Raw genomic sequence first — 1,025 nt, 5'->3', positions numbered from 1 at the left:
TTTCTCTTATAAATCTTCCCATTATAAATTCATTAGCAGGATATGGAAGTTTTGTTATATACATACTAAGATAATGATTTTTATCTTCTTCTTTTAATTTGTAATAATGTATTCTATATTCACATATATAAGACTCCACATTACATAGATCATATATCTGAATATTAGCTAAATGGTTTTTTGCTTCTTGATATTCTTTATTATAAACTTCTTGTCTATGATCTATAATATTTTTTCCAAAAAATTCTTTATATAGAATCATCATTACATATAATATCTTATCATAAGCTGTAGTTTTTGTTGCTAATTCTTCTATTATTTGGTTTTCTATTGATGTCATATAATCTCTTATAGTTCCTTTAGTATGAAACCCTATGTAGTTCCAAATATCTCTTCCAGACAATTCACTAAGTTTTGGATTAGTAAAGGCTTCTAATAAAAAGGAATTCAACCAATTTTCGAAAATTTCTTTTTCGTTCTTTTTACAATCTAAATTTAGCATTCTTTCTCCTTCCATTTCCTGGATTTTAGGAACGTATTTTGATGGTATTTTTGTATATTTTGAATCTTTATTTGTAAACCCTTTTTTAAAAGCATAATTATCAAAACCTGTTTCCATTTAAATTGAGATTGATTATCATTTGATGTTCCAGTTTCATTTTTCACTTGTATTGGAATTGCTGGTTCCTCGTCACTTGAATAATCTAGAATGTGTTCTTCATTTTCTATATTTTCAGAATTTACTAATTCTTCTTCTATTTGAAAACCATGTTCCATAATATTATTTTCTTGAGCCATTTTTAATTGTTTAAAAAGCATTGTAACTTCTTCTAATTTTTCTTCAATATTCATAATTTCAATGGTGGTTTTACTTTTAAGTCTGTTATGTTGATTATATTTTGGAATTTTTCTTCTTTGGGATTCTCTTTTTCCTTATTTCTTTGAAATTTTATGGATACTAATATTTCTTCAAGCATATCTACTATAGAATTTAATTGTGGGTTAAAAGTATGATAAAGATGTGG

Source organism: Arachis ipaensis, chromosome B07 (assembly GCF_000816755.2).
Source record: "Arachis ipaensis cultivar K30076 chromosome B07, Araip1.1, whole genome shotgun sequence".
Lineage (NCBI taxonomy): Eukaryota > Viridiplantae > Streptophyta > Magnoliopsida > Fabales > Fabaceae > Arachis > Arachis ipaensis.
Note: the sequence above shows the minus strand (reverse complement) of the source record.